Source organism: Pelophylax lessonae, assembly GCF_965119305.1.
Source record: "Pelophylax lessonae genome assembly, chromosome: 1".
NCBI lineage: Eukaryota > Metazoa > Chordata > Amphibia > Anura > Ranidae > Pelophylax > Pelophylax lessonae.
In genome coordinates, this window is record NC_138768.1 from 665248072 (window position 1) to 665272131 (window position 24060).

Consider the following 24060-nt stretch of genomic DNA (forward strand, 5'->3'; position numbering starts at 1 on the left):
AACTTCTAAAGCATCCACATAAAGTGAGTCTGACCTCTGAAAGGACTCCGTAGCTGCCAGATACACCCGAATCGCACAAACCACATCCAAGGTATGCAAAGCAAATTTGTTGGGATGAGACGGCTCGGTACACTAGAAAGGCAACACAATGTCCTCATTCAAATGGAAGTCAGAGATTACTTTGGGCAGGAATAATGGACAGGGAGGAAGACTGATTCCCTAGAGCAGAGAGGGGGGGTTATATACCAGCTGAGGACGAACCATGGGCATAGCCAGGTGTTTTTTTTGTTCGGTTTAGTCCTACTTCTGGAGGAGGCAATATAACCCAGTATTTATGATTTATGGAGTGCTGTGTCTGTTAATGGATTTTACGGTAAGTACAAAAATCCAACTTTCCCTAAACTTAGTCTTCTATCCTGTGCTTGCAAATGTCTATTAAATTCATAGGTATACATTGCCGTTCTGGAAGTGTCAGTACGCTTAAACTGATAGCAGTAAAATGAGAAGCAGTGCTACTGTTACAGAGTCAAAACAAATGCACTTGAGAGAAGATACAAAGGCTGTCTCTATTTTCTCTATTTGATTGAGACTTTTGATAGTACCTCATTTTCATCACTGAGCTCTCATATGTTACTTTCTGGTAATGATCCACTGTAGGTGCTTGTCTGAATTTGAGATGGTTTGCTAAAAGAAACACCCATTTATTTTTTCCCTTTCTATGGAGTTGCAGCACTGTTTACGCAGCTGGAATATTGTATCTCATGAATATATTATATTTTATTAGCCCGACCAAATTTTACATTTTTTGTCTGTTATAGTATTGAAGCACTGTTGTCATTTGTAGCACAGCAATTATTTATTTTAATTTGTTCTGAAATGAACTAACAGGCCAAATGCCCCTAATGCAGGTGGCTGAGATAGAGGTACATAACTCCCTTATCCTTCCAAACAATTCCCTTATTAAAAGCCTCTCTGGCCATCCCTGCTATATACAGTACCTATATTTTTACCCATATCATACCGCATCTCTTCGGTATTACCAAAAACCTAAATGGACTCATTTAGTAAGGCATAGAATAATGTGGAAACTGCTTTTCTACATAGCAGCCATTCAGAATTCATCTTTTAGGAATTTTGATTTTAGTAAAGTGAAAGCTTTACATCTATTTCACCCAGTGCCTGCCCATATGAGTGGTGGGATAATTCCATCAGTGTTTGTGGCCCAGTCGTACATCAACATGGATCATGACCCCTCTTTTGTGATGGGAGAAATCTCACTGCTTGTTTATTCTGAATAATTTATAAAAATATTTAAAATCTAGCAGGGAAAGTGGTGATTTTATGTACTAGCAGCAGCATGTGGATGGAGTAGAGAGTGCAAGGATATCATTTTCATGGACTTAATGAAGAGCCAGCGGGATACTATATCAAAATACATGTACCCAATATCCATTTTGGTGAACTGGCTCTTTAACTCTTTCAATGCAGGGCCGGTTTTCCTTTTCTTTTTTTTTTTTTTTTGCATGCAGTAAAATGTGAATTTTAGGCCTGAAGATCGTTAAAGCCCCCAAACATATACACTTTATTACCAAAAGTATTGTGACACCTCCCTTTACACACAGAAACTTTAATGGCATCCCAGTCTTAGTCCGTAGGGTTTAATATTGAGTTGGCCCACCCTTTGCAGCTATATCAGCTTCAACTCTTCTGGGAAGGCTGTCCACAAAGTTTAGGAGTGTGCCTATGGGAATGTTTGACCATTCTTACAGAAGCACATTTGTGAGGTCAGACACTGATGTGGACAAGAAGTCCTGGCTCATAGCCTGCACACTAATTCATCCCAAAGGTGTTCTATTGGGTTGGGGTCAAGTTCCTCCACCCCAATACAATATTAGCATGGTTTACCAAACCTATATTTTCAGTAAAAAATTCACTAAAGCTAAAATATAAAAGAAAAAATGGAAATATATGCTCAACATCTGAAGCCTGAAAATTGTGTGTAAATATGAAATAAAAACACCTTAAGGGCATGGAACCCCATGGGTGAAAAAGAGGGGGTTATGATGGCATGTATACACCATCAAAAAACATTAACTTTGCAATTTAGACGTGGATCTAAGTACCAGATATACAGTGGGTACGGAAAGTATTCAGACCCCCTTAAATTTTTCACTCTTTGTTATATTGCAGCCATTTGCTAAAATCATTTAAGTTCATTCTTCTTCCTCATGAATGTACACATAGCACCCCATACTGACAGAAAAACACAGAATTGTTGACATTGTTGCAGATTTATTAAAAAAGAAAAACTGAAATATCACATGGTCCTAAGTATTCAGACCCTTTGCTCAGTATTTAGTAGAAGCCCCCTTTTGATCTAATACAGCCAGGAGTCTTTTTGGGAAAGATGCAACAAGTCTATCACACCTGGATTTGGGGATCCTCTGCCATTCCTCCTTGCAGATCCTCTTCAGTTCTGTCAGGTTGGATGGTAAACGTTGGTGGACAGCCATTTTTAGGTCTCTCCAGAGATGCTCAATTGGGTTTAAGTCAGGGCTCTGGCTGGGCCATTCAAGAACAGTCACGGAGTTGTTGTGAAGCCACTCCTTAGTTATTTTAGCTGTGTGCTTAGGGTCATTGTCTTGTTGGAAGGTAAACCTTCGGCCCAGTCTGAGGTCCAGAGCACTCTGGAGAAGGTTTTTGTCCAGGATATCCCTGTACTTGGCCGCATTCATCTTTCCCTCGATTGCAACCAGTCGTCCTGTCCCTGCAGCTGAAAAACACCCCCACAGCATGATGCTGCCACCACCATGCTTCACTGTTGGGACTGTATTGGACAGGTGATAAGCAGTGCCTGGTTTTCTCCACACATACCGCTTAGAATTAAGGCCAAAAAGTTCTATTTTGGTCTCATCAGACCAGAGAATCTTATTTCTCACCATCTTGGAGTCCTTCAGGTGTTTTTTTTAGCAAACTCCATGCGGGCTTTCATGTGTCTTACACTGAGGAGAGGCTTCCGTCGGGCCACTCTGCCATAAAGCCCCGACTGGTGGAGGGCTGCAGTGATGGTTGACTTTCTACAACTTTCTCCCATCTCCTGACTGCATCTCTGGAGCTCAGCCACAGTGATCTTTGGGTTCTTCTTTACCTCTCTCACCAAGGCTCTTCTCCCCCGATAGCTCAGTTTGGCCGGACGGCCAGCTCTAGGAAGGGTTCTGGTCGTCCCAAACGTCTTCCATTTGAGGATTATGGAGGCCACTGTGCTCTTAGGAACCTTAAGTGCAGCAGAAATCTTTTTGTAACCTTGGCCAGATCTGTGCCTTGCCACAATTCTGTCTCTGAGCTCTTCAGGCAGTTCCTTTGACCTCATGATTCTCATTTGCTCTGACATGCATTGTGATCTGGAAGGTCTTATATAGACAGGTGTGTGGCGTTCCTAATCAAGTCCAATCAGTATAATCAAACACAGCTGGACTCAAATGAAGGTGTAGAACCATCTCAAGGATGATCAGAAGAAATGGAAAGCACCTGAGTTAAATATATGAGTGTCACAGCAAAGGGTTTGAATACTTAGGACCATGTGATATTTCAGTTTTTCTTTTTTAATAAATCTGCAACAATGTCAACAATTCTGTGTTTTTCTGTCAGTATGGGGTGCTATGTGTACATTCATGAGGAAGAAGAATGAACCTAAATGATTTTAGCAAATGGCTGCAATATAACAAAGAGTGAAAAATTTAAGGGGGTCTGAATACTTTCCGTACCCACTGTACATGAGAAAAAAGGAGGCTACAAGAAGAAAGCCAAAATGAAGGTACCTTGAAAGATCCAAATGTTTCTAAGGCTCCTTTCACACGGCCGCTCCGTGTGTCCGCAAATCATCCCATCCGTTTGCGGATGATTTGCGGACATAATGTAAGTGAATGGCACTGCGGGTGTCAGCGGAATACCATCCGCTGACACCCGATTTTCCTCCTTTCAGTTCTGTTCCATTTTTACAAATGGAACAGAACCCCATTTTTCCTTCCGTGTAAAAAACGGAAAGGAAGGAAAATCGGATGTCAGCGGTGTCATCCACTGACATCCGCAGTGCCATATACTTACATTATGTCCGCATATCATCCGCAAACGGATGGGATGATATGCGGGCACACGGCGCGGATGACAGAAATGTCATCCGCTCCGTGGAAGAAAAAAAAAAAAAAGTCCCGCAGCGGACCTTTCACACGGAGCGGCCGTGTGAAAGGAGCCTAAAACAGTAATTTATTGATAGAAAACCAGCAATTAGACATACATTGTAACAATGTATAAAAACATGTAAAAACAAGAAGCACATGATAAGAAGTCTGGACTCTAAAGTGCAATATAGAGCTGTCAGGAGTGGCCGTGTTCAGTATTCACTACCCCTGTGAAGATCACAGCAGAACAATAGTGGTATAACAGGATAGGGCCAAATCTTCACAGAGCAAAAATACAACATTTATGTATGTTCAGACAGCTACATAGTGGCCGTGTTCAGTATCCACTACCCCTGTGAAGATCACAGCAGATCAATAGTGGTATAACTGTTTAGGGCCAAATCGGCACTGAACAATTATACAACATCAATGTGTGTAAAGACAGCAGTGACAATAAGGATGAAGGAGATCACCTGAAAAGAAATAGGTTGATAAACTACGCTGATGGTACAGCTGAAGGTGTGGGGGAGACAAGGGATGGCTAAACAGAGCTTTTAGGCTGCATATTCAGAGTAAATAAATTACCTAGAGAGAGCCGGGATGTCTGTAAAAAATATATAGTGTCCTGTAATCTGGGAAATGAAAATATGTAGCCAAGTAAAAAGACTGAACAAGCATAGCAGTAAAAAATGAGTGAGACACTGTGTTGTGAAGAGCCTAGATGGCTGTGGGGTTGTAACAGTCTCTGGAGGGAAAAGCAAGTTGAAAATAACCAGGCATATGAGACACACAGTCTGCTACAATATAGATGGAAAATAGTGTTGGAGGACAAAGCAGGCACCCACATGAGGATAGTTGCACACTTTGATAATGGAAGAAAGTGTCCACTCCTCTAAAAATATGAAGGCACAGGCAGTGATGGAAACGGATATGGCGCAGACAGTCAATCCTATTTAGCGTCTAGAGGAATGCTCATACCACTGTCCATGATAACAGGAGGCAATATCATGCAGATGGATACTGACTGCTAGAAATCCAGAATCCAAGTTGGTCTAAAAAGGACATCCAATTGAACAGTAAGCTGCTAGCTCCTCCCATACACTTCAGTGACAGCCATGGTGCAGAGCGATAGAGGAGAGCAGTGATGAATTCGGAAGCTGAATGGAAGGCACAGGTGTGGAATCAACAGGTGGTGAAGATGAGCACCGCAGTCCTGACTGTGATAGAGCCTGGTTAGGTATGAAAGCAGTCCGTCCTTATAACCTAGCTCAAAGGATGGCCATGTAGTCTCCATGAAGGAAAGGTGATCCCATGGTAATCCAGGAGTCCAAGACCCCCATAGTAAACCTTTTACTTACGCGTTTTGCTTGCTTGTGTTGATGCAAGCTTCCTCGGGAACAGTAAGGGGCCCCCAGGAGGTTCTATTTATACCCAGATTAAATTGGAACCTCCCAATAGAGGGTGCTCACATGTGAAAATCTCTTCTAAAAAGATATATACATAAATCATTAGAACATCTTGCAAGATTTGGGAGCCAAATTAAACCTCTTAAGGAAATAAAATAATGGCGATAAGTAGAGCAACCAATGAAGGCAATATTATATAAAAGGGAGACAGAGAATAAACTGTAGTGGGAAGAGCTTTGGAATATTTATCCCTTTCAACCTTCCAAGAAGACCCCAAAATTGTATTCAGTATTGAGACCTCCAGGATGAAGAGAACCCAAAAAAATCCTAAAAATAAATTTCTTCTCATTCTGCTGTAGCATCCTATCAAAATCGCCTGTCCACTATGATGGACTAAGACCAAAAAAGCCCCTAACCTTCAGTCCATTAGGGGTTCCACCATGTTTCTCTTTAAAATGGAGAACCATTGGATTCTCTTTTTCACCCTCTTTTTTTATCAGTCTTAATTTTTATAGCTCTAAGGTGTTTACCAATGCGGTCCTTCAACTGTCTTTTGGTTTTATCGACATAGATCTTCTGACACGGGCACTCTAAAATATAGAGCACCTTGTCAGTAGTTAATAAAGCTTTTATTCTGAAAGCGTTTTGAATGGTCCACGCTAGTGAACTAGTTTTTTCAACAAAAGGAAAGATGGAGCAATGTCCACATGGGAACATTCCAACTCTTTTAGATAGTCTACCATCATTAGATTTTGGAGTATACTCCGAGTGTATTGGCATGTCCTTCAAATTGCTAGATAATCGTGGGGTCATGTTCCCACGATGTTCGCCAGGAGAGGATTGAGAGTCAGGACATGCCAGTGTTTCTCAAGGACAGATTTTACAGCCTTCCATTGGTTTCCAAATTTTGTGATGAACTTCATGGGTTCTCTCTGAATTGAGTTCTTATGCGATTCCTCTTTTAATTCAAGGAGACTCTCCCTGTCATGATCAAAGGCTACCTTTCTAGCCTTTTTTAATACCCAATGGGGGTAGCCTCGGTCCCGAAATAGGTCATAGATGGTCCTGGACTCACTCCTGAATTGTTTCATTTCATAGAGTTCCTTCGAATTCGGAGGAACTGACCCATGGGGATACCATACTTGAGAGATCTTGGGTGATAGCTAATAGCACAGAGTAAAGTGTTAGCTGCAGTCTCCTTTCTATAGGTTCTGGTTTTAATGAATCCAGCTTCAATAGAGATGTAGAGGTCAAGGAAGGGGATTTCATGATGGTGAAAGTTATATGTCAGTCTAATGTTTCTCATTTCTTCCGAATTCCTCCATGAAATCAGAAAGCTGTTCGATCTAACCTGTCCACACTATCAGGACGTCACAGATGTACCTAATCCAGGAGGGGACATAGGCTCGAAAAGCTGGTAAACAATAGACCGTGTCCTTCTCCCACTTACCAAGATGTAAACATGCATAGGAGGGTGCCCAAGGGACACCCATAGAGGTGCCCCTTATTTTGTTGGTAATAGTTTCCAGAGCATTGGAAACAGTTATTTTTATTGAGCAGGAAGTCAAGTATTTCAATGATGAATTTATTCTGTGCTCCATCAGTGGAAAATGGGAGCCCAGAAAGGACTCAACAGCATCAATCCCACATTCATGTGGTATGAACGTATAAAGTGATTCAACATCCACACCAACCAAAAGGGCTCCCCCAGGTATCACATTATAGTTGATCCTACGTAACACATCGCTTGTATCTTGTACATATAAGGGCATGGTTTTCACCATGTCTTTTATGAGTCCATCCACATATTTTCCAATCCCTTCATTAGGACCGCCAACGGCAGAGACTATCAGTCTCCCAGGTGGTTAATTGAGGTCTTTTTGTATCTTGGGAATGATGCAAAACATAGGTATATTATATGTTTCAAATTAAAGGAATTCCAATTCTTTTTTAGAATGTAACCCTGCGTCTGCGGACAGGAGAAGAAAGTTATTTAAATGGGAGACCAGAGATGGAAAAGGGTTATTTGATAGTCTGAAATACGTTGTTTGATATATTATTAACCATTGGGTTTTGCTGCCCCCTACAGGAGTAGGGCACTAGGCAGGAAAAATCTTTACCACGCCAATTTTGTTTGTTTCTGCCTAGTTTAGGAGTAGGACCTAGTTCCCGGATGGGACTTTGGTCTTAGCTTGTTTTTTTTTTGTTTTTTTTTAAGGGAACCTTTGTTAAATTTTTAATTTTTTAGCTAATTATGTTCCTGAGAGAACTGCAGTCAACAGCCGGACTGCGTTTCGGACTGGATATCCTGGATCCTTAAGGTCTCCCAGTCTGGCTAGTGAGCGTGTACAGGTTAAAGCCCCGCGCTAGGCCTTGCCACGACAGAGTCCCAATGGACGGGGCCTGGCCCACGAGTGAAACACGTCTCTGGGTCACACACAACCTGGTTCGGCCTGAGTCGCAGTGTGCCCCTTGGCCGTCAGCACCCCCACCGCGAGTGGAGAGGTACTCTGTCCGGAGTGGCGCCCACCGATTGTCATTGGTATGGTCAGTATTGTCCCCCCCATAGCTCTGGCAATCTCAGGGCGGACGTTGGTCCCTCCCCGGGAAGGTCGAACCCTCAGGTACCCCCCATTCCCCCTGGCCTCTCTATATGGACCAGGCTCCCACAGGGCCTTCCTCCCCACCATCATAGAGGACCCTACCACAGTCAGCGAAAGGGGTCCTGGGGGTGGGGGGATGCACTGATGCTGCTATAGCAGATTTGCTTGGGGGGGTTAATCTTGGTGAGGGCCCCTGCTGGGGGCCCCTGATGCCACTCGATCATTGGACCTCTCAGGGGGTCCTGGAGACCGCATGGCGCGCCCAGGGGGCCGCCATTTTCCTGTAGAAAGAAAGTTCCCATTGAAATGCTTGGGCCGCCATGTTTTTGTGGTTTCCCCATAGGAATGCATTGGGCGGACGCTGGACAGCAGGGAGCAGCTAGGCCTTTACTCTAGTGATGAACCAGGTACTTCCTCTTCCTGTGAAGATCGTTTCTCTCAAAAGTCAGACCGATCCTATTCTCCTCCATATCGGATATTGGTATGTCTATTGGAGTATCTGTAGGTCACTATTTCACCCTGCTATCTGCATGCTAGTGGCTGGGACTTGTAGTATCGCTGGTGCAGCGGTGTGGTTCCTTTTTTTTGCCGTTTTCTTAAAGTGACACTGCGCTATTCCAGGGTTCATATGGAGTCCCAGGAACAAGTTTCACCTACAGATCCCCTCCTTGTGGTTGCGGGGACCTCTGGGTTGCAACCCTTGTCTGCCTTTTGGAAAACCTGGTGTCAAAAATGGATTTTGGTTTTAAAAAATACCACTAGTAAAAAGCGCCCTATGTACTCCCCTGCCTCTACTGTATCCTCAGATTCTGAGGTAGATATGGTTACGCGAACGCAGGTTACCCTGAGGGTTCTGCGTCATCATTCGGATGGCGAGGACGACATATCCTCGTCTGCAGCCACGTCGGAAAGCTTGCTGGTGGAGGCACTTATAGTGTCAGTGCGGGGAACTCTAAAAATGGCGGATGATTCTGCAGCATCAGGGAGGCAGGTGTCTTTTGGCACTCGCAAATCCCAGAAGTCGGGCAAGGTTTTCCCGACTTTTGACAAAATTGTCTCTGACCAATGAGGGCGCCTCAAACAGATGTTAGTGGTGCCGAAGAGTTTTAAGAGGCGCTATCCATTCGTGGACGCTGTATCCACAAATTGGCTCGTTCCACCGAAGGTGGACCATCCGGTTTCCAGACTGAACAAAACAATCTACTGTGGTCCCGGTGGAGGAGTTTCCAGTCTTTAAAGACCCTGTGGATAGACGAATTGAGTCCCTGTCCTGCCACTTACATGTGATAGCGGGCTTAATACCTAAACCGGTCTTCGTGATTACTCTGGTGTCTCAGACCATAACGGAATTGGTAAAGTTACTAAAAAGTGACCTGGAAACAGAACAGCTCCCTCCGGTCCTGGCAGAGCTAACGGACCAAATGATCCAAGCCCTACTATTTATATGTGATGCATCGCTAGATGCGGCCCCTCTTGTAGCCAGAGTATCCGCGGTAGGGGTAGCCATTAGACACATGGTGTGGCCCAAAAAGCTGGTCTGCGGATTAGGTTTCAAAAAAGGCTCTATCAGCCCATATGGAAGAAAAATATATTTCCAATATATTTAAGGAACAATTTTTAGAAATATATTGAATATGGCCAAAATTGTAGCATTTCAAATATATTTCCAATATATTTAGGGAAAAAACTTTAGAAATATATTGAATATGGCCAAAATTGTAGCATTTCAAATATATTTCCAATATATTTGGGGGGAAAAAAATGAATTTTCTGTCACTCATTGACAGACGCAGTCCTCTTGATTAATATCAATTGTGTTATACTGCCCTCTACAGGAGTAGGACACTAGGCAGAAAAAAAAACTTTCTGGCCACACCCTGGGGGCAGTCCCAGGGGGTACATCTACTCTCTCCCTGCTATAGGATGTTAGTTTTTTTCTGTCTAGTCAGGAGTAAGAACCTAAGTTCCTTGCTGGGATCTTTGGTCCTGGCAAGATTTTTTAGATAAATCCTTTTTAGTTAGCTTTTTTCTCCAGTTGTTCCTGTGAGATCTTCAAGTAATTATGCTGGAGCTGGGCGACGGGCTGGATGTTGAGGTCCAGTGGTCACCCCAGCCGGCCTACAAGCGCGTGCAGGCTCCAGCTCCGCGCTGGGTCGGCCGCGACACATTCAAGCAATTATGCTGGATCTGGGCGATGGGCTGGATGCTGAGATCCAGTGGTCACCCCAGCCGGCTTGCGAACGCGTGCAGACCCTAGCTCCGCGCTGGGTCGGCCGCGACATAGTCCCACTGGACGGGGACTGGGCCCGCGAGTTAAACATCTCGCCAGGTCGCCTACGACCAATCTGAAATTGGAGTAGTGGCGTCCGTGTTGGCCGACAGCCCCCCACCGCGGTAGAGAGGGGTTCTGTCAGGAGTTGGTGCCCGCCTGTTCCGGTATGTTGAGTAGAATGTTCCCCCTCTCCCTCTGTCGGGTGGACGCGGGCCCCCTCCGTGGGATAATCGGACCCTCATAAATCCCGGGTTCCCCTCTATCCTGTAACATACTCCTCCTATCTTCCCCACCTATTAGGGGTTGGTAAGTAAGGCCTGTCCTGTAAATATATACACTCCAGGAGGCTTGGTTAGAGACTTACTATCCTAAAGGGATCCATGACTAAGGTTGTAAAGGATGGAGTATGGTGCCACGGGCATTACTAGTAGAACGGTCATTCAGATTGTCAGACACTTACCGTTTAAATCGCTAAGGTTTGTCAGGCATGGAGGATGGCCAGTAAAACAATCAGGCAGATTGTCGGACACCTACCGTGTGATCGGTCGGTTGCAGCGCACGGAACACCATCCTTTCAAATCCGTAAACTAAGGGTTGTCAGGGATGGAGATGGCGCCGCAGGCATTTCCACTAAAAATGGTTATGCAGATTGTCAGACACCTACCGTTGATCGGTCGGCCGCAGCATGGAAGCCATGACTGAGACGGTCAGGTATTGGGCCGCGGGCGTTACACTGACATCAGCAGAGGCTGCAAACGCGCGGAGCACCATTTTTTCATGGGCCATGCGGGGCCGCCATTTTGGCGTAGCCTAGATGTCCCCGCTATGGCGGCGGCCATCTTGGATACACCCAGCCTCGTGGAGCAGCGGTGGGAGTGCCGGAAGGGGCAGGCCGCTTCCTTTACCTGGGTAGATCAATCCACAAGACTTCCTGTCCTGTAAAGACAGCGCTGAGAGTAGTCCGGTAGGAACTTCTGTGCATCAGGTGGTAAGCCTTGGGGGTGTCTCTTCTCTCTCTGTGGGGGCTCCAAAGCAAGTGGTCACTGAGGGGCGCTATTGCGCTGAGGGATTACTTTAAAGAGAAAAAGTTTTTTTCTTTAGTTTCAAATTTTGTCATTTGTTTGCTGACAGGTTCCTGGCTTTGCCATGGACCCTGCGACACATGTATCCCCACCTGATCCCCTCGAGGTGACCACGGGACCCTCCAACTCTCCACTCACTATAGATGCATTATCAGCGGTCCTGGAGTCTTTTGTATCCCGGGTAGAGGTGGCCTGTCAGGGACGGGGGGCGAAGAAACGACCGCCGCCTACCCCTATTTCGTCTGACATATCAGATACGGATTCTGAGCCTGTCGCTGCGGCTGCAGGTCCCTCTTCTGGGGCTTGTGTCTCGGATACCGTCTCCTCAGATAATGAGGAGGACGTTTCTGCCTCCGCCATAGCACAAGAAGAAGCGTTGGTGGATGCACTAATTGTGTCTGTCCGGGAAACCTTAAGACTTGAGGTTACACCGGCAGAGGTAGCTGATACTGAAATTCCTTTTGGTACTCTCAAACCTACCAAGATGGCGAAGGTATTTCCCTTGCCCAAATGTTTTGGTAATATAATTAAAGAGGAATGGGGTCGTCCAAAACGAACCCCTGGTATTTCCAAACGGATTGCTAGGCGCTATCCGTTTGAGGAATCCCTCCTTAAAAAATGGACGGTACCACCATTGGTGGATTCACCGATTTCCAGACTAAATAAAGCTACTGTTATCCCGTTGGAGGATGCTCCGTCCTTTAGGGATCCGGTGGATCGTAAGGTGGAAGCTCTATCCCGCTCCATTTTTTCCCTGATAGGGTCAGCCTTTAGGCCAGTGGTTTCCATTGGTCTGGTTTCACAAACATTGACAGAATGGACCAAGTTGTTACGCCGTGACCTAGAGGGGAGAAGTATCCCCCCGGCAGTATCGGACTTGCTGGAGCAGATGATACAAGGGCTACAGTTTGTCTGTGACGCCGCTCCATTGTTGGGGCGTGTATCGATTTCAGCAGTGGTCCTCAGGCGTGTGTTGTGGTTACAGTGCTGGTCGGCGGATCAAGGTTCCAAAAAAGCTTTGGCTAATCTCCCCTTTCAAGGGAATCGCCTGTTTGGGGCCACCTTGGATGAGATTATCAAGGATCTCACTGGGGGCAAGAGCACTTTTTTGCCACAGACTACTAAGGGTAAAGGACCTCGTCACAGACGGGGGCCTTCCTTTTCCGCTCATAAAAAGTTTTTTCGCCCCGCTGGGGCGGGCGATAAGGCAAAGCCCTCCAAAGCCCCTCCAGGGGGTTTCAAGGGGCGCTGGTCGGGGAAACAAAAGTCCGGCTCTTCCAGAGCTGAAGATAAAACCACTAAAGCCTGAAGGTGCGCCCCCACCCATATCTGGGGTGGGGGGACGTCTTCACCGGTTTCCGGATCCATGGCTTTCCAGAATCCCGGACAAATGGGTTTGCAAAGTCATACGGTCGGGATACAAGATCGAGTTTCGATCACTTCCACCGGTGCGATTCTTCCCTTCCAATATTCGACTATCCCCGGATCGCTTAAAAGCTTTGCAGGGGGCAGTAACGGATTTGATGCAACAAGGAGTGGTGGTCCACGTTCCTTGGACAGAACGTTTTCAGGGGTTCTATTCAAACCTATTCACAATACCCAGAAAAGAGGGCAAGGTGCGTCCAATTCTGGACTTAAGAGCACTCAATCATTTTGTTCGGGTACAAAAATTCAAGATGGAGTCCATTCGCACAGTAGTGGCCTCCCTGCATCGGGGATTTTCTGGCGTCCATAGACATCAAGGATGCCTATCTTCACATTCCCATTTATGCAGGACATCAGCGTTTCCTTCGTTTTTCCATGGGAGAGAACCATTATCAGTTTGCGGCTTTACCCTTTGGTCTCGCCTCTGCTCCCCGGGTCTTCACAAAGGTGTTAGCCCCAGTTTTGGCGCTGTTGCGACAGCGGGGCATATCGATTCTAGGTTACCTAGACGATCTTCTTCTCCGTGCGGAGTCTCCACAGGCTCTGTTGCTAAATTTGGAGATCACTATGATCTTTTGCAAGAGTTCGGGTGGTTGGTGAACCTGCAGAAGTCATCTCTGGTTCCCACCAGGAGGCTGGAATATCTGGGCCTAATTTTAGACACATCCCTGGCAAAAGTGTTTCTTCCTGCGGAGAAACTCCAGAAGATTCAGTCAACGATTCAGTTGTTGCTGTCCGCCAACTGGCCTTCCCTTCGGACTTGCATGAGGGCCCTGGGACTGATGGTGGCCTCCTTCGAGGCAGTACCGTTTGCCCAGTCCCATACCCGAATCCTTCAAAAGGAGATTCTTCTCAAATGGAACCGGAATCCCGATTCCCTGGACAATCGGATCCGGCTGAGCGAGCGGACCAGGGAGTCTCTGGTCTGGTGGCTTCGGTCTCTGATGCTCAGCCAGGGGAAGTCATTTCTTCCGATATACTGGACGATTGTCACCACGGATGCCAGTCTATCCGGATGGGGAGGAATTCTCGGCAGATTATCTGCTCAGGGGCTTTGGTCCCTGGAAGAGTCCAGGTTACCGATAAATGTATTGGAACTGAGAGCGATCAGACTTTGTCTGATTCACTGGACAGAGCAGCTCCAGGGCAGCCCGGTTCGGATCCAGTCGGACAATGCCATGGCCGTGGCTTACGTCAATCACCAAGGGGGCACCAAGAGTGTTCTGGCGGCCATAGAAGTGGCCAGCATTCTTCGTTGTGCGGAACGATTTGTTCCAGCTCTCTCCGCGGTATTCATTCCGGGGGTGGAAAACTGGCAGGCAGATTATCTCAGCCGTCAGATTCTGGATCAAGGGGAATGGTCTCTTCATCCAGAGGTATTTCACCAACTGTGCCTTCGTTGGGGCACCCCGGATGTGGATCTGTTGGCATCTCGGCTCAACAGGAAGGTGCGGAGGTTTGTAGCTCGCACCCGCGATCCTCTAGCAGACACCGCAGACACGCTGGTCGCCCCGTGGGGGCAGTATCAGCTATTGTATGCCTTCCCTCCTCTCAAGTTGCTGCCGAAACTTCTTTGCAGGATAGAGGTGGAGGGGATTCCAGTTATCCTGGTAACTCTGGACTGGCCTCGTTGAGCCTGGTACGCCGACTTGGTCAGGCTGGTCGCGGACGCTCCTTGGAGACTTCCTCCCAGGGAGGATCTGCTGTCTCAGGGACCGATCTTCCATCCTGCTTTACGATCGCTGGCTTTAACGGCCTGGCTGTTGAGACCCAGGTGCTGAAGGACAAGGGTTTGTCAGCTTCAGTTATTCCTACTCTAATTAAAGCGAGGAAAGCGACTTCCAGAAAAGTCTATCATCGTACATGGAAGTCTTATATCGCGTGGTGTGAATCCCTTGGGTTTCCTCCACGTTCTTATTCGGTGACCCGAATCTTGGCTTTTCTGCAACAGGGGGTTGAGCAGAAACTGGCCTTGAGCACTATCAAAGGTCAGGTTTCAGCGCTAGCAATCTTCTTTCAGAAGCCTCTGGCTACTCAGTCCTTAGTGCGGAATTTCATCCAGGGGGTGCGGCACCTGGCTTCGCCGGTGCACGCACCCTTGCCGCCCTGGGATCTTAATTTGGTGCTGTCCTTTGAAAATATCAGGGAGATTCCCTTGCTTACTTTATCCCAGAAGGTGGCCTTCTTGGTGGCTATCACTTCTGCACGCAGGGTGTCAGAACTGGCCGCATTGTCCTGTCGTTCCCCATATCTGGTGGTTCATAGGGATAAGGTGGTTCTTCGTCCGAATCCATCCTTCCTTCCTAAGGTGGTTTCAGAGTTTCATTTGAATGAGGACATTGTATTGCCTTCCCTGTGTCCTAAGCCCACTCATCCTCGGAAGTTTGCGTTGCATTCCTTGGATGTGGTTCGGGCGATCAGGGTTTTTGTGATCACGGATGGCCCTAAAAAGGGGTTGCCTGCATCTGCCGCGACTATCTCCAGATGGATCAGACAGACGGCACAGGCTTATTCTATTAAGGTTCGGGATCCTCCGTTCCCTGTTAAGGTGCACTCCACCCGGGCGCTTAGTGCTTCCTGGGCCTTTCGCCATCAGGCGTCAGTGCTTCAGGTTTGCAAGGCGGCTACATGGTCGTCGGTTCATACCTTTGCAAAATGTTATAAAGTTGATGTGATGGCATCGGCGGATGCCTCTTTTGGCTGCAAGGTTCTGCAGGCCGCTATTTGAGGAGACCGTTGGTCTACCTCGAGGGTTTTTTTCTGTTGGGTTTTCAGTTGAGTCTCATCCTTTTGTCTGATGAGCCTTTAAGACTTCTAGTCGGCACCGGTTGGGCCTTCTGGATTGGATTTTGATTTCCGTTATCCCACCCCTCATTTGTGGCACTGCTTTGGGACGTCCCAATTGATATTAATCAAGAGGACTGCGTCTGTCAATGAGCGACAGAGAAAATTGGATTTTTGTAAGAACTTACCGTAAAATCCTTTTCTCTTAAGCTCATTGACAGTACCCGCCCCTCTATTTTGAGTTGGGTTGGGTTGAATTCTCTGACACTGCTTTGTGACATAACTAACATCCTATAGCAGGGAGAGAGTAGATGTACCCCCTGGGACTGCCCCCAGGGTGTGGCCAGAATGTTTTTTTTTCTGCCTAGTGTCCTACTCCTGTAGAGGGCAGTATAACCCAATTGATATTAATCAAGAGGACTGCGTCTGTCAATGAGCTTAAGAGAAAAGGATTTTACGGTAAGTTCTTACAAAAATCCAATTTTTAAAAAAATATATTTTAAATATATTTTTCTTCCATGTGGGAGAGCTCCCCCTTACGGGGGAACCGCTTGTTTGGATCCTCTTTGGATCAACTGATCAAGGGGCTTACAGGTGGGAAGAGTACTCACAGGCGGCCCTTTCTTGCCTTCAGCATGCAGAAGAAAGGATCTTAGCAATTTAGCTCTTCTGGGGGATCCAAGAAGACGTGGTTGGGTAAGCTGAGAGCAGGCCCCCCCAGATCTGCAGACAAAGCCCCGTCTGCATGAAGGGACGCCCTCACTCGTATCTGGGGTGGGGGGACGTCTTTGTTTCTCTCCGGAACCATGGACCTCCTTGATTCAGGACAAATTGGTCCACGAACTGATCCAATCAGGTTACAAGATCGAATTCAGGTCCAGACCGTCGGACAGATTTTTCCCGTCCAATCTCCACCTATCTCCAAATCGGTTGCGGGACCTACGAGGGGTGGTACAGGACCTGCTGTCACAAGGGGTGATTGTACCGGTTCCCTCCCGGGAAAGCGAATCCTCTTATTTGGTTTCAACATTGGTAAGCACCCCAGCTGACATATTTTTCTCATGTCTTGTATTATTATGATTGTATTTTTTTGTATTTTCAATTTTTTGATAAATGTATGTTATAATGAAAGACACATGAGGTAGAATGTTAAATAATACTGTTACTCATATATGTGTCCTATATTGTAGAAGTAGCTCAGAAAGAATCCCCTGAAGAAACCATTCTGGTGAAATATGTCGGGATTGCTACTCCGTGATATCAGTATTTTTTGCCTCTGAACTGAGTGTACATGCAGCGTACAAATTGATTTTAACGATATATGTGCAATATATGTCTTTCTTTTTTTGTTATTTTAAATATAATAATATTTGTATTTTTGTATAAAAATTCCTTTTGGTTTTTTTGGCACCTAAAAAATCCCCAACTCAACTCTCTTTTCCTCCATAAATTATGGTTGGTTGAGATTATTCCTATTTTTAAAATTGGGATGTGTTGCCTTTGCGCTTAATTTCCAGACAAAATTTCCTATTATGGATTATAGAAGATTCTATGTTTTCATCTAGTAGGGTAATTTGCTCGCATAGGGCCTGTTTTTCCGTCTCACTCAACACATTTGTGTAAGGGGGTAGTTTGTAGATTCATCATAAAAAGTCCTAAAGATAACTTTCCTCAAAAATAAATTCAGGTCTTTAAAGACCTCAAATCCATCCATCAAACAGGAGAAAAGGAAAGGCCCTTTTCAAGTAATTTATGATGTCTATCCATTAGATTTAAATCCGATAGATTTATGACCCTCATATCTTTAGTTGTTGTAAATTGGTACTTAAAATTTAAAGAGTAATTTACCTTTGGCTCCTGGTTCGTCGAGAACTTTTGTTCTTTAATTGGTCCTGTTTCGTTCGCTTTTGAGTCTGGTATGTGTCCTTTGTTGGTCTTTTTTATGACAATCTTTTCCAGTTTTGCCCTGTTCTAGATCTATAAAAAAGTATACCACTCCTTTTACACAAGAAAAGGGGAGGGGTATACTGACCACGACAGTATTGTTAGCAGTACATCACAGGACCTACCGCTGTGGCTAACAGAGGCTGGAATCAAGGAAAGACTTGATAAGATTAATGGTTATACCTAGACTGTTCCTAATCTTTGAGGACAGTATACTGACAGGAACTGTACCAGTTGAATGGAGGAAAGCCAATATGATACCAATATTCAAAAAAGGGCAGAGACATATTCTGGGTAACTACAGGCCAGTCAGCCTGACATCAATAGTATGTAAATTATTGGAGGGGATGATAAGGGACTATATCCAAGAATTTGCTGGGGACAACAGTATCATTAGTAGTAATCAGCATGGGTTTACAAAGGGACATTCTTGCCAGACCAATCTGTTAACATTCTACGAGGAGATGAGTAGCGATCTAGACAGGGGGAGGCCTGTTGATGTGGTGTATCTGGACTTCGATACAGTTTCCCATAAACGCTTAATCTACAAGCTAAGGTCTGTAGGCATCGATCACAAGGTTTGTTCTTGGGTAGAAAACTGATTACAGGGGAAAGTCTAAAGGGTGGTGATAAATAACGTGTACTCAGACTGGTCCGGAGTGGAAAGTGGGGTCCCCCAAGACTCTGTCCTGGGACCAATTCTGTTAAATTTATTCATAAATAACATAGAGGACGGGATTATTAGCTCAATCTCCGTTTTCACAGATGACACAAAGATAGGCAGGGCAATAACTTCTCATCAGGATATAGAAATCTTACAGAATGATCTGAACAAAATAACAGAGTGGGCAACAACATGGCAAATGAGGTTTAATGTGAAGAAATGTAAGGTAGTGCACTTGGGGGCTAAAAACAAACGCAAACTACTCACTAGGGGGGGAACCTCTGGGGGAATCAAGGATAGAGAAAGATCTGGGGGTTCTAGTGGAAGGTAGACTAAGAAATAGCATGCAATGTCAAGCTGCAGCTACCAAAGCTGGCAGTATATTAGCATGCATAAAGAAGGGGATATATTCCAGAGATAAAACTATAATCCTGCCACTTTATAAAACTCTGGTCCGGCCACATCTGGAGTATTCTGTCCAGTTCTGGTCACCAATCCTCAGTAGGGATGTGCTGGAACTGGAAGGAGTCCAAAGAAGGGCAACTAAACTAATTGGGGGATTGGAGGACCTTAATTACGAGCAGTGATTACAAGTGCCTAATTTATGCTCCCTGGAGAAAAGACACCTGAGAGGGGAAATTATAGCGATTTACAAATGTCTCAATGGTGATCCCAGCATAGGAAATAAACTTTTTAGTCTCAAAGAGTGTAAAACCATACAATGAGATTAGAGGAGAAGCAGTTTAACCTTAAGCTGCGTAGTGGGTTTTTCAATGTCAGGGTAGTAAGAATGTGGAACTCTCTTCCACAATTGGCGGTATCAGCGGGGAGTATTGATACTTTTAAAAGACTTTTGGATGTGCATCTCAAGGAACACAATATTCAGGGATATGGAAAATTAATATAGTCACTGACACACACACACCTACACAGATTGAACTGGATGGATTGTTGTCTTTATTCAACCTTAACTACTATGTAACTATGTAGGTAACCGATTTGTTTATTCGTTCCTCAGAGAACGTAATACCACTATATTTAGAGCAATTACGTCTGCGTCTAGATGGGCTGTGTCCTTTCCTAGTTGTTAGGTCAAAGATTTGATCATTCTGCCAGTCATCTAAATCCCTTTAAATTTAAGTTTAGTTATTTTAAGGTGTTTTTGGTATTTTTCTACTTTTTTTTTTTTGAGTAGGGTCATCTTTTTATCGAACTCAGGGTCTTCCTTAAAGGGATCTAAATCCTTAACGCTCTCCAAGATTTGTTTGTTTAAATCCTCAAGTTGCAATTTTTCTTCCTCAATAATTAATTACAGGACTTCAATGCCTCTTTTAAGGCAGGATGTCTTCCAGTTTTGAAAAAAATCGTTCAGTATGGAGGTGCCCTGCTGGAACCACCTTTTCCCACAAGCCCCTAGGGATCATGCCATGCTTTCTATTAAGGTACTTAAGTGTAAGTTTCCTATGGTTTTTAAACTTATCCTTGATATTGTCAGTTCAGTAGGTAGGGATACGTTGTCATGAGAGAAAGCTGATCTAATCTCTACATCAGAGGTGGGGAACCTATGGCCCGCGGGCCTTATGCGGCCCCCGAAGCCATCTGATCCGGCCCTGCCATTGGGCTGCCTCCGGAGGGGAAGTGGAGCACTTCCTGATTACACACAGACCAGGTTCCTCTGCTTACCCGGCGCGGCTGCTGTCACGCCTCCTACCTATGATAGACAGCACAGTGGTGACGTCCATCACAGGAATCGGTCCAGGAGGCGTGACTTCGTATGAGAGCGCCCGCGCCGGGTAAGTAGAAGGATCCTGCTCTGTGTAATCAGGAGGTGCTCTAATCCCCATGCGCTCTGCATTAATGGGGGGGGGGGAATAATCCCTCTGCATTGATGGGGGAAATCATCCCTCTGCATTGATGGGGGCACTCATCCCTCTGCATTGATGGGGGCACTCATCCCTCTGCATTGGTGGGGGCACTAATCACTCTGCATTGATGGGGGCACTAATCACTCTGTATTGATGGGGGCACTAATCACTCTGCATTAAGAGGGGGAAACCTGGAAAACCAGTTGCCAGTAGCACCATCATCAATACCAGCTAACATCGCACACCTCACCAAAGAGAAGCAGTTGCAGCCATCACATTAGGGGTGAGTTAATTAAAATGTTTGACCAAATATAACAGGCACATTTTTAAGTTCATAATTTTGTACAGCCCCCAAATGATTTTAAAAATACCCAAATGGCCCTCGGCAGAAAAAATGTTCCCCACCCCTGCTCTACATCAATATCCAATCCCAGCTTATATGCCATAATTGTTGCTACAATATACAGATCGAAGGAACTCCTTATAAATTACAAGGCCCCCCAGATCAAGCAAGGTGAAAAAACACACACATATGTAAGGTGAAGGTTGAAAATCAATAACGGGCACCCCTCAAGAAATGGCCCTAGACTACAAAGGAACATCAAATATGAAATAAAAACACCTAAAAAATTGTTTGCATCTGTGAAATGACAAACTGTGGTACCCTATCTTGTCCATAGGTGACGCTTTAAAAGCCCTTACTGGTGATCTGGGGAGTGACCTCTCTGAACCAGGAAGTGACGTAGCACAGGTTGCTTTCTGATTGTTTCACTGGATGGGGGATTGGCCAATGCATGTGTAGTGAGGCTCCTCTGCCCTGCCCATCAACATGCGCCATGCCTTATGTCAGTAACAGCAAAGAATTAAAGGCCCAGCTCCAGCAAATACATTTTTTTTTTGTTATGGATTGGGGTTAATCTTCCATTGGAGATATTCCCTTTTACATTCAGTCTCCATAACCACACCGAAAAGAGAGGGAAAATCTCTTCTGAGGACACAGTAATAAAAACATTAGAGGTTCTAATCCTTTCCTACATAAATATACAAATAAGGAATGTGAGCCTGCAATTTAATGTAAAAAAACTGCCTCATCAGCAGTTAAATTGCTACTTAAACTCCAACTGTTGTCTTATTTTTTGGGTAGGCCCTGTGTAGTTCATTGTGAAATAGGTTCTACTGGTAAGAATGAAAATATTTTGCCTAACGTGCAAAGGTGAGAAGCATTCAATTGTTTAACAGTCACTTATTCATTTGATTTGAACGGATAAGTAAAACCTTACTACTTATTAGAAATTAGCAATGCTATAAAAAATGGTTGTTTCCAGACTTCTGGTCGAGGCCTATGAATATCAAAGACAGTCCCTCACTAACAAATAGGATGATTCAACTAAGGCTGGCCATAGATCAGTAGATTTTTTTGTTCAGCCAGCAGGTTGAGCGAAAAATAACAAATAGATTCCTCCATCCACACAAACAAGGTGACTCCCTGCTGTCAGAATACACAGATCAGAGGCCGCAGCTGCTAATTGACAAACGTTTTCCAGCATGTCCCTCCGACCGAAGTCAATCAAAAGATCTGTCCAACAAAGAAAAGCCACACATAGATTGAAATTGGAGCTAGTCCCTACCAGCCAAATATTAAACTGACCATTGACAGCATACTTGGATTTTCAGATTTTGCACTGCCATTGACTCTCCTGTAAAAATAGATGAGCTGAGGTTTGTAAGTCACAGATTAGCTCCCATTAGCTGGTTCCACTTTCATGAAAAAAATAGCAAAAAAAATGTGTAGCATATACTGAACATGTCATTTTGTAGTTTGATGTTATTAAAAATGACCTTTCCATTTTTATCTGCAGCCACTGTCATTTTTTTTAGTAAAATTCAATGTAATTTTATTTTTTGGTGAGATACTCCCTAGGGGTTGATTACTTCAAAAGGGATGCAGATACTACAATTTTTCTCATCAGAATATTGAAAAAGCATCAGCTGATTCTAATGAACCAATCTCTATTCAGGAACAGTATGCAAAAGATATGATTAAAAAAATATATTTCTCTGTCGCTCATTGACAGACGTAGTCCTCCTTGATTAATATCAACTCGGGTTATACTGCCCTCTACAGGAGTAAGACTAGACAGGAAAGAAAACGTTCTGGCCACACCCTAGGGGCAGTCCCAGAGGGTATATCCTCTCACTTCCTGCTACAGCAAATCAGTTTTTTTCTGTCTAGTTAGGAGTAAGGACCTAGATTCCTTGCTAGGATCTTTGGTCCTGGCAGGATTTTTTTTTTAGAAATACTTTTTTTAGACAGCTTTTTTTCTCCAGTGTTCCTGTGAGATCTTCAAGCAAGTACGCTGAAACTGGGCGACGGGCTGGATGTTGAGATCCTGTGGTCACCCCAGTTCAGCCTACGAGCGCGTGCAGGCCATAGCTCCGCGCTGGGTCGGCCGCGACATAGTCCCACTGGACGGGGACTGACCCTGCGAGTTAAACATCTCGCCTGGACGCCAATGACCAACAGAGTCACGGCGTCCGTATTGGTCGACAGCCCCCCCACCCCGGTGGAGAGGGGTTCTGTCAGGAGTTGGCGCCCGCCTGGTTCCGGTATGGTGAGTAGAATGTTCCCCCTCTCCCCCTGTCGGGTTTGTTGGTGGACGCGGGCCCCTCTCTGGGATGGTCGGACACTCAGTTTCTGGGTCTCCCCTCTATCCTATAACAGGTCACAGATCCCCCAATTTGAGTGTGATTTTTGTGAATAGAAACCAGGAGGCTTGGTTTGGGAGCTGACTATCTAAAGTCACTATATGACTGTAAGGGTGACTAAAGTCAGTGGCAGACTACTAAAAGGCATTACTATTGAGGTATAGAGGTATCCTACCTGTCATAGTGTGTACACAGGCCGATGCCTATGCCTGAGTTACTGCAGCCACAGATCGCCATGCCTCCAGAAAGCCGGTCACTTCCACAGGCCGCACAGCCTCCCGCAGGCCGAGGACACCTCCCGCAGGCCGAGGCACTTCCGCAGGCCACACAGGCCGAATGCACACATCCCGCAGGCCGCTGCTAACTTGCAAGCCGCCGCTATCCTACACAGGCCGCCGCCATTTTCCTGCAGATCGCACAAGGCCGCCATATTGGCGTAGCCTCGTGTCTCCAGCATGGGGGCGGCCATGTTTGAGGTGACTCAAACACCTCGTGGAGTAATTGGGAGGCGCCGGAAGGCGTGTAAAGGGGCGGAGCCGCCTCCTTGGCCCAGGGAAAGCAAGCCAAAGACTTCCTGTCTGTAACAGACAGTGCTGGAAGCAGGTTGATAAGAAACTTCTGTGCATCAGGTGAGCCTTGGGGTCTCTCTCTCTCTCTCTCTCTCTCTCTCTCTCTCTCTGAGGGGTCCAAGCAGGTAGACTGAGGGGCGCTACTGCGCTGGGGGACTAAGTTTAAAAAAAAAAAAAAGATGTTTTTTTTTTGCAATTAATTTTTTTGTGTTTGCTGGCAAGTGTCTTGTTACATGAACCCTGCCACACATGTATCCCCACCTGATCCCCTCAGGGTGGCCGCAGGACCCTCCAGTACCCCACTTGTGATGATGCATTATCAGCAGTTTTGGAGTCTTTGGTATCCCGGGTGGAGGTAGCCTGTCAGGGACGGGGGTCAAGAAGAGCGACCCCCGCCTACCCCTATTTCATCTGATACCTCAGATATGGATTCTGAGCTGGTCATTGCAGTCCCTTTTCTGGGGTTGTTGTCTCAGGTACAGTCTCCTCAGACAGTAAGGACGCTTCTGCCTCCGCCATAGCACAAGAAGCGTTGGTGGAAGCACTAGTTGTGTCTGTCCGG

General features: G+C 45.6%; 1 protein-coding gene across 2 annotated transcripts in view; it reads left to right on the plus strand.

Annotated features, from left to right (window-relative positions):
• The window catches only part of ARHGAP10 (Rho GTPase activating protein 10), a 704315-nt gene that overhangs the window by 625813 nt on the left and 54442 nt on the right, over positions 1 to 24060 (plus strand). The gene's annotated exons all lie outside the window — the stretch shown is intronic.